Genomic DNA, 13,756 nt, shown 5'->3' with positions numbered 1-13,756 from the left:
TAACCTCATTTAGTTTTTGACATATTTAAATGTGTTATTATAAAATATACTTTTAGTATAATATATATAAAGTTATATTCTTTAAAATGTAGTATTTTTTTATTATATTAATTATTTTATTAAATTTTGATATTTTTATTATATATTCAATTTTTAGTAATTTACACATATTAACCTCATTTAGTTTTTAACATATTTAAATATATTATCATAAAATATAATTTAAGTATAATATATCTATAAAGTCTATTAGTAGTATATTTATTTAAAAAAAAAATTATTGTCAAAAGGAGTAGAGTAATAAATAAAGTTTTTATAATTCACAAGCTTTTTCACTATTTTTAAGGCTAAGTCCCGCGAGAATGTAAATTGAATTTTTCGAAAAGCATCTCTTGTCACCTCTGGAAGTGAGAAAATTTAGTGTTCCAAAAAATTATAATTAAATTTTTTTTTAAATATATCTGAAATCTAGTTTAACTACAAGAGTTTTTCAAAACATTTTTATTTTTAAAAAATGTTACAAATAAATCTGAAATTTAGGATATTTATCGAATTAGAGATATAATGGAGGTGAATTTTCCAGTAATAGATTGGAATCTCTATGCACTTGAGTAGAGTCGGACTTTAGAATTTAAGTGTTGTGGACGAATACGAAAATGATGCTTTTGTACTTTTTTATAATTATTAATAACTCAATTGCAATTAAAATTTTCAAAAAAAATTTCAATTTTTATCAAAGAAATTGGTAGAAATCTTAACAAGCCTACTTAATTTATCATGGGAATTAGTGGATTGCAAATAAGAATTTAACGAGTTCAATTTAATTTTTTTCGTCTGTGAAACGTAAAAGTTGAATAAATAATTAATATATAAAATCAATATATATTAGTGAAAAAATAAATGTTTTTAAATAACTTAATATTATAAAATTTAATTTTAATTCAATTGTTTTTGTTATACCAAAAGAAATCCCCCGTCATGATGAGAATAATTATAACATTTTCATTTTTGATGTTGTCTATCTTTATGCAAATGTTATAAGTTGGGCCTCTACATCTGGACCATCTGAAACAATTTTGTGTTTCAAAAAATTTAAGTTTAAATTTTGCAAAATAAAACAATATTTCAAAATTCAATTTTGTATTTTTAGAAATATAAATGTATTCTAAATAACTAAAACTTTAGTTTTTTTTGGTACTAAATCTTTTTCCAACGTTACCTTTTGGAAAACTTCAGCCCCTAACATGCTATAAGTCTTTCAATCGTATGCATTTCGAGGTTTTCTTTTATTTATAAAAAAGGTAAAATAGAATTTTGAATAAAATGTACACCTTTCAATGAAGTAGCTTTGGCTACCAAAAATGTTTTATATTTAGCTAATTAGAAGAAATAAAAAAGTCAAAAAACTATCCCTTGATTGATATATATATTTGAATTATTTTGATATTTTCAATCTCTACTGCAATTAAAAATAAAATATATTTAACTATAAAAATTATTAAAACATGACTCATAAATAAAATTGATGATAACTTTCTTACAAATAGTTTAATTATTTATATTGAAAAATATATTACTAGTTATTATCGATTCAATTGAGATTAATTTAAAAATTCAGCTCCTTGAACTTGGTTCATGAATCAAAGAGTCAAATTTAAGTTGAAAATTGAAAATTGAGTTTACTAAACAAATGAGTTGAACTTAAACTATGTATAGTCTGACTTATTTAATTCATGAACCATATATATATATATATATATATATATCATCATCATCTTTATTTAAAAAAAAAATTATTGTCAAAAGGAGTAGAGTAATAAATAAAGTTTTTATAATTCACAAGCTTTTTCACTATTTTTAAGGCTAAGTCCCGCGAGAATGTAAATTGAATTTTTCGAAAAGCATCTCTTGTCACCTCTGGAAGTGAGAAAATTTAGTGTTCCAAAAAATTATAATTAAATTTTTTTTTAAATATATCTGAAATCTAGTTTAACTACAAGAGTTTTTCAAAACATTTTTATTTTTAAAAAATGTTACAAATAAATCTGAAATTTAGGATATTTATCGAATTAGAGATATAATGGAGGTGAATTTTCCAGTAATAGATTGGAATCTCTATGCACTTGAGTAGAGTCGGACTTTAGAATTTAAGTGTTGTGGACGAATACGAAAATGATGCTTTTGTACTTTTTTATAATTATTAATAACTCAATTGCAATTAAAATTTTCAAAAAAAATTTCAATTTTTATCAAAGAAATTGGTAGAAATCTTAACAAGCCTACTTAATTTATCATGGGAATTAGTGGATTGCAAATAAGAATTTAACGAGTTCAATTTAATTTTTTTCGTCTGTGAAACGTAAAAGTTGAATAAATAATTAATATATAAAATCAATATATATTAGTGAAAAAATAAATGTTTTTAAATAACTTAATATTATAAAATTTAATTTTAATTCAATTGTTTTTGTTATACCAAAAGAAATCCCCCGTCATGATGAGAATAATTATAACATTTTCATTTTTGATGTTGTCTATCTTTATGCAAATGTTATAAGTTGGGCCTCTACATCTGGACCATCTGAAACAATTTTGTGTTTCAAAAAATTTAAGTTTAAATTTTGCAAAATAAAACAATATTTCAAAATTCAATTTTGTATTTTTAGAAATATAAATGTATTCTAAATAACTAAAACTTTAGTTTTTTTTGGTACTAAATCTTTTTCCAACGTTACCTTTTGGAAAACTTCAGCCCCTAACATGCTATAAGTCTTTCAATCGTATGCATTTCGAGGTTTTCTTTTATTTATAAAAAAGGTAAAATAGAATTTTGAATAAAATGTACACCTTTCAATGAAGTAGCTTTGGCTACCAAAAATGTTTTATATTTAGCTAATTAGAAGAAATAAAAAAGTCAAAAAACTATCCCTTGATTGATATATATATTTGAATTATTTTGATATTTTCAATCTCTACTAAAATTAAAAATAAAATATATTTAACTATAAAAATTATTAAAACATGACTCATAAATAAAATTGATGATAACTTTCTTACAAATAGTTTAATTATTTATATTGAAAAATATATTACTAGTTATTATCGATTCAATTGAGATTAATTTAAAAATTCAGCTCCTTGAACTTGGTTCATGAATCAAAGAGTCAAATTTAAGTTGAAAATTGAAAATTGAGTTTACTAAACAAATGAGTTGAACTTAAACTATGTATAGTCTGACTTATTTAATTCATGAACCATATATATATATATATATATATATATATCATCATCATCAATTTTATATAATTTTATTTATGTGTAAAAAAAATTAATTTAAGTGTAAGTATTATAATGCTTGAAGAGGATACTAGATACTTTATAATAAAAATCGTTTGTAAAACTAATATTAAGACGTACAACTTCTTTGTTTATACTTTGTAAGAAAACTAAATTTGGTCTCTAATATAGTAAAAAGAAGAAGAAAAAAAAACATTAACAAATTTAAGGTGAGACATAATATTTAGTATTCAATCAACTATTTTCGATGATAATATTCTGAAATAAAATTTGTGTAATTTTAAAATTAGAAACAATGTATATAATTTATATTTATATCATGAAGATAAATAAAATTATTTTTTTAAGTGTTATATTATTGTTAAAAGTTGGTTAATTTGTTATGCATAACACTTAAAAATCTCAACTATCTTTAATGTCATTACTGAAGTTCAAAATTAATAAAATATTTTCTTTAACACTCATCTCTTCTGCTATATATAAGGAGTGCACCACAACACATGAAACAATCATTATTGATGAACTTTGAGCTTAGTTTAAATCACAGGAATTTTGTTAATTTATTATTTTTAGTTAATATTTAACTTAAAATTGAAGGAACACATTTGTATCTTTAAGTTTTTTTTTATCTTTTGATTCATTTGATTTGAGTTGTCAAACTGAATTGAATTGTTCGTGAATTTGAATCAAATTCAAACTGAAAATTGAAAATTAAGTTTACGATGAATTCTAATTGAATTTTAAATTGAACAAATTCTTATTGAGCTGAACCAAACTAAACTCATATTCCATCTAGACTCATTTCTTGTTTCATTGTCAAAGGTGGCTTCTAGTCCTAAACCGTGATGGAAACACAAAGGTCATAGAGAGAATCCAAATCTAAGAGGCCAAAGTTGTGTTCCACTCAAAGTCATGCTACTACTAACCAATTAGTCAGTGATTCACATGCAACAACAATAAGCTGAAGCAGTATTCCCAAATTGATGCAACATTGGACCCACTACTATGAATCCCTCACGTGAACTGTGAAATATTGTGGAAACCCTTCCAAGAAAAGAAAAAGGTGTGATTGCAAAGGTTTTAGGTTCAGAGAGGAATTTCAAAAGCAATTAATCACTATACTAGCTATCTAGCTAAAGGCCAACCCTTTGTGTGGCAGGCAAACCAAAAAGGTATGCCTGGAATCATTTACATAAAGTTCCATATAGGCCATGTCTTGGTAGTTGCATGCTAATTTTCCTATAAAAATATATATTTAGATGATTTTTTTTTTTCATCTACATCCTTCATTACTTTCCATTTGTCGACCATTAAACAAATTATTCTTCACTTTCCACCTCACACTTGTTAACAAAATCACATTGTAAATAGAAGTTTAATTAAGAGACAAATAAAATGACTAATAATTATTTTAATCAAAATTTAAATTCAAATTTAAACTTTTTGAAATAATTTATCTTTATTATTGTCGAGGAATAGGATATCCCCTCTTACTTAATTTGGTTAAGAAACAATATATTTAACCAAGGTATTGAATAAAAGGATTGCAAGCGTGATCTATGTCTCATGTATATTGAGATTTTTATATTTTTGCAACCATAATTAAAGTTACATAGCATTTAATTATGATTTTTGTTAGTATAAAACAAACCACAATGTAATAGTAATTGTCACTCAACTCTCAATTTAAAATGATAAAAAATTCGTATATAATTATGAAGTCTTGAATTTGAAAATCAACTATAATATATAATCTAATAATATCATCATCTATGGTTGAACTTAAAGAATAAAAAAAAACATTTTCTACTTAAAGGGGTGTACAATAAAGAGAGCCCTAGATTTTTTTTTTGACAAAGATAAAGAGAGTCCTATTTAATGGGCCATTTTTCACAATAAAAAGAAGAATGTACGAAGCTAGCGTTTAAACCCCATGATCCTACTAGTCCTACAACCATTCAATTCAATTGTTTCGAAAAGTTTTAGCTAATTTGTTCATATGCAATATATATTCCACTTTATACATAAAATAGCCGACAGAATCAAGTGAACAAGATAAAATAAAAATGATGAAATTCTGTATTTTTGTGTTTTGGCATTTTCTTCAACAATGAAAATTCCATGCTTCTATATATGTGTTTTTATTTTTTTTACTACTTTTAGCCTTCTGACATATATGCATGTTAATTTAATATTCTACACTGATTATATATAACTGAAGCATCGAATTCCCTGAATGGAACAGAGCATGTGCAAAATTTGTAAGGCTTTTTGCTAATTGATTATTATTATAAGCACGTCAATTACATTTACAACATGTTTGGTGTTTGTATCATGATCTATGAAACTTTGTTTATGTTATGTTGGTGAGGTCATTTGATTTTATAAAAACTAACTTTTGAAAATTATAACATGATTTTGTCAACTTTACTATAATATCAAATATACATTAAATCAATTTATATTTTTTTTGTGATTTTTTATTTGAAATCTCCGTTTTATTGATTAAACAAAGCAACATATTTAGTTTTGAATTGAAATTAGAAGTTTTGAAAGTGGACTTGTAGTTGACCCAATCCATGAGTTATTGGTTAAGTTTTTTTTTTTTGACAAAATTAAGATATTTTATTTATTTTTTGATATAGTAGATGTTATTTTAAATTGTAATGCTTTTAAGATTTTTAAGATACCGACACATGGATGGTTATCATTCATTGGGCATATTGAATTATTTAAATGCAATATTCTTTCAATGTTTTAACTTTAAGTGATTGGAAAAGTTCTTGGAATGATGTTTTGAGAGATTGGTATGAAAATTGTTTAACTCATCTATAGCTCTTAAATTATTTGCTGATTTCCGAGAGGTTTTTGTTAACAATGAAAAGAGGAAGAAAGAGGAAGAAGAGAAACAACTACTCTAGGGTTTCATAACATATAATGAACCAAACTGAAGTTAATAGGGTTACACTGAGTATATATATAAGAAAATAGAATTGTCTAGAATTGTCTAAAATACCCTTACTACTAATATATAATAATATTATCTAACATCTCCCCTCAAACTCATGATGCATTAACATGGAGCATCAAGAGTTTGTCAACTAAAAAAAAACGAAAACGTTTAATGAAATGCATCTTTGTGAACAAATCAGCAATCTGTAAAGAAGAAGAGACAAACAGTAGAGTAATGATTCTATGCTGAAGAGGATGACGAGAGGGGTAACGAGGAGGATGACGAGAGGGGTAACGAGGAGGATCAACAATCGCAGGAGGTGGTTGGACAGCCGGGGGGACAAGAGGGATGTCACCAAAGAAGAAGCAACAATCAAAGAGAAGAACCAAGCCAACAAAAAATCAAACCGAAAAAGGAGCGATCAAAAAAAGGAGCAACAATCATATCAAAATCAACAGATAGGAACAACCAAAGAAGTAGCACCACGAAACCAAATCCAAACAAACCAAGGAGCAACAACCATATCAAAATCAACAGATAGGAACCACCAAAGAAGTAGCACCACGAAACCAAATCCAAACAAACCAAACCAAATAGAACTAACCAAGGAGCAACAACCATATCAAAATCAACATATAGGAACCACCAAAGAAGTAGCACCACGAAACCAAATCCAAACAAACCAAACCAAATAGAACCAAACAAAATAAAATCATATCAAACCAAACTAAACAAAGAGAGAAGCAACAAAGCAAATCACTAGAGAGATTAGCAATCAAACAGAAGAAGCAACAGATAGAGCGACAACACAGAAGATCAAATTTTCAGCCTCATCCAAGTATCCAACCCTTCCTAGAAGGTCAATCATACAACCATAATGCTCAATCTGAGGCACAATTCCAAATCTCTCCATTTCTTTGAAGCATCTTCTTCCTTCCTCTACCAAACCACAATGGTTGCAAGCAGATAACACACTAGTCATTGTTATCTCATTCGGTTCAAATCCTTCCCGTAACATTGCTGCGAATACTTCTAACGGTTCCTTCGCACAACCATTGACACCATAACCATTTATCAAAGCATTCCACGACGATGTATCTTTTTCATTCATCTCCTCAAAAAGCAATTTAGCTTTTCCAATTTCCCCACATTTTGCATACATATCAACCAAAGCATACACATGAACATCTTCATCAAGTCGGTTCCTTTGCACAAACCCATGAATCCAAACACCCAAATCCAAAGAATTCAAATCAGCAACAGTAAGAAGAATACTCACAACCGTCACTTTATTCATTTCCACATCCAAACGTCCCCTCATTTCCCAAAACAACTTCAACGCATCGTGCGGTCGTCTATTCTCACAATATCCCCTAATCATCGCATTCCAACTAAGCACATTCTTGACAGGCATACAATCAAACATAAACCTAGCCGCCACAACATCATCATCCTCACAATAACCATGAACCATACTAGTCCAAGAAATAACATTCTTATCCTTCATCTTATCAAACAAATCCCTCGCCAAATCCATACACCCCATTTTCACATACCCATCAATCATAACATTAGAAGCAACAATATCTCTATCAGGCATAACATCAAAAAGCTTCCTGGCCTCACTCATATCCCCACACCTAGCAAACCCAACAATAACAGCAGTCCAAGAAACCAAACTTCTCACAAACATTTCAACCAAAGAAGTCCCAACATACAAATTAACACAAAACCCATTTTTCAAAACAATACAATGAACCTCCAAACCTTCTCTCAAAGCCATACAAATAATGAGACAAACACAATCATTGAGACAAAATAAATTAGGGATAACCTGGTGTTGTGCGAGCACGATTTCTCCCCCTACAAACGTTGTTTTACCGATCCGACCATTGAACACGAAGACCTGAATGTTGTGAACCTTATGTACAAAAATCAGCAAAATCCAACGGTTAACGAATGCGCAATCGATGTTTTTGTGAGACTGATTTAACAAAATCGGGAACAGGGTTACTCTTCTCTTTTCTCTTTTGGTGGTTGCCTTTTCTATCAAAATAGTCTCTCTCTCTTCTCTACTGTAGATCCCAGGATGATAATTCTCAATCATCTCTTCATTACGATCAATCAAAATCCCCCAATAACCATGCAAATAATAATGATTCTCAAAGTAAACTTTACCACCCATTGTTCTTTTTAGCTCGGTTGATTAGAGCGTCAAACCCTACTGGCTTGTGGAAAGGTTTATAGAACCCTAATAAATTCTTTTTTTTTTTTTTTATTACTGATCTACTGAAAGTAAACGAAAAGCTACAAAGAAAGGGTAAAGCAGAATTGGGACACGGTTTAACGAAAAAATCTCACTGAATATTGGAATGTTAGAAAAGAGAAACTATAATTATATTCCCTAATTGTTGGGAACTCGACAGCGGAATAGAGGCGGGATCGTTCAAGGAGGATCAAAATAGGCTCTAGATACCATGTTAACAATGAAAAGAGGAAGAAAGAGGAAGAAGAGAAACAACTACTCTAGGGTTTCATAACATATAATGAACCAAACTGAAGTTAATAGGGTTACACTGAGTATATATATAAGAAAATAGAATTGTCTAGAATTGTCTAAAATACCCTTACTACTAATATATAATAATATTATCTAACAGTTTTGAACAATTCAGTCACAGATCTTTGAATAATCTCTATGTTTTTAAATGCTCTTATATGATGGGAATATGAATGTTAAGATTGTTATTGATATGCGTCGTAGAAGCATGTAGATTCATAACCATATAGATTAGAAAAAGGTGCATATGATGTATGAATGGATTGAGTGCTAGAACGACAAAATCAAATTTTATGATTTTTATTTATTTATTATAACTATGAAAAATTATGAAAATTAGGGCTCTAATACCGAGAAGGAAAAGAAAGAGAGAACTATTTAGAAATTAAAATGTTTTTACTTCATTTGTTGATTTTTACAAAATAGAACATTACACTTAAATAACCTAGTATCTCTACCAATGAAAATCCTAAAAGCAATATAATTTAAAATAACATATATTATATAAAAATAAAATGAAATATCTTATTTAACCAATAATTGGTGAATTAAGTAAATATAAGTCCCCTATCAAGTTTTTAGTTGAATACACATGCAAAACCAAAAATTCAATTAATTAATTTATGGTGTATGTTTCAGTGAGAGAAGAAAGTGAAAAGTGAGAAAGAAGAAATCAAAAATAAAGGAAAAAATAAGAGAAACATGTATAGTTCATGGTTTGTTCGTGTAATGGCATTGTCATGCATTTGAGAGGGTGTATCTCAGAAGATTCATAAAAAATCTCAACATATATTTAGGTTTAGTTGACACTTTTTATCTCGAAAGTAAATAACGGAAATAATAAGACATAAAATGTAATAAAAATATGGTCTAGTTAAAATTTTCTAGCTAAAAATAAATCACAATGTAAAAGTCACATACGAAAATAACAAAACATGGATCTAACTCCAATTGTCACATTTATTAGAATCAGTCATGCTTATTCAAATAATAAAATTTAGCACACATGGCGACACATCCAACTACTAGCTATTGCAATAAATTCATGTGGACGACTCTCCAGTTTCATCTTCAAATACATCAGGAGTTAACACAATTATTAAAGAATTGTCCCCCTCTGATCAAGAAATATTTGAAAAGCATCGGGTCGAAGCATCTGATTCAGATTCAATTGAGGAAGTGGTAGTAGATTCACTCCATTCGGAAGACAATGATACCGAGTTACATCAGGGCACAAGTGTAGTTCATGAGGTCTTTGAATCTAACTTATTTAATTGAGATAGCATAGAACAATAAAGAGAATATCTTCATTATCTAAATATGTGTATTATGGGTGTTTAGAGTGATGCAATTTTGGAGTATAACGTTGTAAAAAATAATCAAATTCATTCGAATTCAAAAGAAAATTTACATTCAAGAGATTTGGTGAATGATATGGCATATCTAAATGTTATTATCAATGATAGTAATATGCATCCCATGATTGCTCATGACTTGAATATTTTACACATTTTTTTTAAAGATAGACATGTCAATGATTTGCAGAATCGTTTTATTGCAAATGAAGAACCTTTTACGGAGGTGGTTTCTAAAATAAAGAATATGCAGAAGTAAACTATTGTATATAATTTTTTCCGAAAGGTCCAAAAGTTTGTATGATTTGATAAATACTCTTTGGCTTTTTTTATTTTGTTTCTATTTTTTTTATATATATATTGAGTTAGTTTTATGTCCCTTAGATTTTTTTTTCCTCTTTTTTAATAAATAATTTTTAGTTTTAAAAAAAGTCCACTATCAAGTTTTTAGTTGAATACACATGCAAAACCAAAAATCCAATTAACTAATTTATGGTGTATGTTTCATTGAAAGAAGAAAGTGAAAAGAGAAGAAAAAAAAGTATAAAGAGGACAAATATGTATTGTTCATAGTTTGTTCGTGGAATAACATTATCATACATTTGAGATGGTGTATCTCATATGATTCATAGTCTCTTGAGTGAGTATGAATCATAGAAAATCTCAACATAAGTCTAGGTTTAATTTGACACTTTTTATCTTAAAAGTAAATAACATAAATATAAGACATAAAATGTAGGAAAAATATGGTCTATAATGAAAAACTTTCTAGATAAAAATAAATCACAATGTAAACGATACATGCGGAAATAAAAAAACATAGATCTACTAGCTATTGCGATAACTTCATGTGGACTACTTCTCAACTTCATGTTGAGCACATTGGTTTTCTTAGGTGTGAGTCTCTTACATTCTATACTTGTATCGCTGTTATTACCAACAACAAAACTTTCAATGCAATGATCAAATATACCGTGATCTACTCTCGCTCCCCCACTAAACTAAACCATACTGATACCACTTATTATGAGCTCGAGGGCATAAGAGCAACAACAAATCAAATACTCTAAAACCATAAGAGACTTTGACACACTTTTAACTTATTCATAGTTAATGTGAAACTTAATCACTCACGCTTAACTCAACACTCTCCTTCCAAAGTTTGTCTTTTCTTCCAATACTTGTTCGTTTTTTCAAAGTCCTCGTATCCCTTCCAAATTCACAAATAAAGCCTAACTAAATTATACTTTATTCAATCGTTTTTTTTTTTACAAATATTCTACCATTTTCTTCTTACAATATAACCTTATTTATAAAATATTAAATCGAAAAAACGATATTGCCTCTTTTGTTGTACTTGATCTTTCAGTTGTCTAATGATTTTGTTTTGTAAATAAGTAAAAAAATCATTTAAAAGTTAAAAATCATACATTATGTACAGTCCATTATGTACAACTACTTCAAAATCATTTAAAATTTTAATATTAATTAATGGTACTATTTGAAAGTAGAAGTTTATAATACTTTTCATCTTTACGAGTGAGACAAAGATCTTTCTAGCAACGGTTTGACGAATGCAATTTTAGAAAGACCCATACTCATCTTCCCTTTTTATCAAACATAATGAATATTCAAGTCAATTTCTCAAGAGGTTAATTTCTTTGCACCAATTGGATGCATTTGTAAAATGTAAAACTTAAGTGTCATAATAAACTTTTAGGATAAACATTCAACAACATAGAGATCTGGAAGTTTATGATTTTTACATAGGATGAGGAAATTATAGGTACTTCACACCAAGTTGATAAAATAAAATGGTTTCTCTCTTTTTATCTTTTTTTCTAAGACACGCATAATGATAAAAATTATTGTGACACTTTTGTTGGCAGATAGATAACCAATTTATAGGAAATATTATTTAATTTGATACTTCCATCAAATATCAACATCAATATATGGTAATGTTTCTTTTAATATTTAGTGGTTTCAGTAACTTTTGTCTTTTCAAATGTTAGCTCTTGAAATAGGTGGTTATTATAATTTATTTTAGACTAATAAATTAGAAGATCATGAACTCATAAAAATTCTTACATAAAAAACTTTTATACTATGAATTTATACAAATTAAATTCATTTCTCAATATCTTAAATATGAGAAAACTATAATTTTCTACTTCAATAAAATAATATCTATCTTCATTAATAAATAGGCTAAATTACATTCGTGGTCCCTTAACTTAATTTCAGGTAACGTTTTAGTCCTTTATCTTTTTTTTTTCCCGACTTGGTCCTTTATTTTAATTTTAAGTGACAATTTGATATTTTATGTTTTAAAATTTCAATAATGATATCCTTTTTTATACAAAAATAAAAAAAAAATCAATCAAAACTCATAAAATTAATTATATTCTTCAATATAAAACAAATTTCATCAAATTTGTAACTCAAATCTTCAAATAAACTCATATTTTCATACTTTATTTGATATTTTTAGGAATAAAGGACTAAATCGGAAAGAAAAAAAAGATAAAAAGACTAAAATGTTACCTGAAATTAAGTTAAGGGACCAGAGATGTAATTTAGCCTTAATAAATATTATTGGACACTTGTGAACATTTTTTCTTAAAATTTGTTTGTGAGAAAAGTAGTTGGGGAAAGGGAATTTAAAATCGAAATGGTGTGGGTGGGGGAGTTGAGTGACTCGTGCATGTTTCTTCCCTAAATTCCGAGCGCAAGTATGATAGGGACTTATCAGATAGGCTGCTCGTGTCTTTTTCCACACAAACATTGCACTCTCTTCATGGTTGTCATCTACCCCCTATCTCCTTATTTCATGCTCTACCATACATATCTTTTTCTTTTTTCTATCAACGTTTTTAAATATTATTTGTATTTTTTCGGTGGACTGCTCATGATATCACTGCCATATGATTGATTTAACTTCTTGTTATTATTTTTCTTTTCTTGAGTAATTAACTTGTTGTTATTACGGGTTCAATTTGTGATGTAATTTTAAAAAAAAAATTATCCCATAAGTATCATCTATGAAGTTTAAATATTTTAAAATTGAAGATATATCTATGTTGGATATGTATAGGATACTAATAGTTCACGGATTCTTAAGTATATGTTTCATAGAAGTATGTGTGTTATTATTTTTAAGATACTGCATCTATACACATATATACGTATTTTAAGACAAAATAATTGAAATAAAAGACACGAGGTAAGTTTGTGAGATATCAATGTAATAAAGTGTTCGACTTTTTGAATCGGCAAAATTGTATTTTGATAAAATAAATTTTGAAATTGCGTCTCATGTAGAGTTGTTTTCAATGAACTTTAGTTGTTTCTACACGGAAAAATGGTGCATTTTTAATATAGAAGATAATATAATTTGTATTTGCGGGTATCCATTCAAATCCGTTTGATTTGGATGGAAAAGATCTGCTTTTGATTGGATGCAGATGCAAATTTTTTTGAAATTAAAATTCTGGGACGGGGATGGGTTTGGGATGGTGATATCCATCCCGCACCCGAATCCGCCCCGCAAATAATATTTATATAATTTTTAAATTTTACATATATATA

The sequence above is a fragment of the Cicer arietinum genome, chromosome 2, assembly GCF_000331145.2.
Source record: "Cicer arietinum cultivar CDC Frontier isolate Library 1 chromosome 2, Cicar.CDCFrontier_v2.0, whole genome shotgun sequence".
NCBI classification, from domain to species: Eukaryota; Viridiplantae; Streptophyta; class Magnoliopsida; order Fabales; family Fabaceae; genus Cicer; species Cicer arietinum.
This window is presented reverse-complemented; position numbering follows the sequence as displayed.